The sequence below is a fragment of the Sarcophilus harrisii genome, chromosome 5, assembly GCF_902635505.1.
Source record: "Sarcophilus harrisii chromosome 5, mSarHar1.11, whole genome shotgun sequence".
Lineage (NCBI taxonomy): Eukaryota > Metazoa > Chordata > Mammalia > Dasyuromorphia > Dasyuridae > Sarcophilus > Sarcophilus harrisii.
In genome coordinates, this window is record NC_045430.1 from 47,284,220 (window position 1) to 47,285,046 (window position 827).

Sequence of the window (827 nt, forward strand, 5' to 3'; positions counted from 1 at the left end):
TTACATTCACAAGAATTACAATGAGAAAACATACCAAAATTTATGGTATGCAACCAAAGCAGTTCTTAGGCAAAGTTTGATATTTCTAGATTCTTACTTGCATATAATAGAAAGTGAAGATCAATGAATTGGGCATGCTACTAAAAAAGCTGGAAAAAGAACAAATTAAAACCCCCAATTAAATACAAATTTTGAAATTCTGAAAATAAAAAGGGCAGATTAATAAAACTGTAAATGAAAAAACTATTGAATTAATAAACAAATCTAAGAGTTGGGGGCTACCTGCTATGGCTGCGATCGGGTCCTCTGTGCCGTCTCTGGCGGTGCTGTGTGCGGGGGGGCCACTGGAGGAGGTACTGGAACCCCCGAGACCGTCAGGGAATGACTGTGTAGCGCCTACCGCTTTGCCACCGACAGGAACGACTTCTGGAGAAATTTGTTAATTTGGGACTTTTTGCTGCCAGTGTTTGGCTGGCTCGGAACCTGAGTGACATTGACTTGATGGCACCCCAGCCAGGCCTGTAGCTCAGCTGATGTTAACTAGTGACACTTCATTTCTAATACTGCCTTCCGTGATCTGAATGCAGTTTCTTGGAAGCTCTATCCAACTTGCAGCTATGATCATAACATGACCATCAGAAGATCTGCTTTGACTGGCTACCACAAATCTGATTCAGACTTGCTACATTCCCTGCTGTTATTGTTTTTTCTGAGTCAGTCTATGATCAGCCATAGCTTAAGCCTCAACTTGGGCATGGTGTGGGGTGTATATTGCCTTTGCTCCATATATTGTACATATCTTACAAATCCTTGAAGGTTGGGCAGAT

The 827-nt window shown here is 42.0% G+C and overlaps 1 pseudogene; it reads left to right on the plus strand.

Annotated features, from left to right (window-relative positions):
- The first annotated feature begins 287 nt into the window (after positions 1-287).
- LOC105750828 lies at positions 288-535 on the plus strand (annotated as a pseudogene).
- The last annotated feature ends 292 nt before the right edge of the window (positions 536-827 follow it).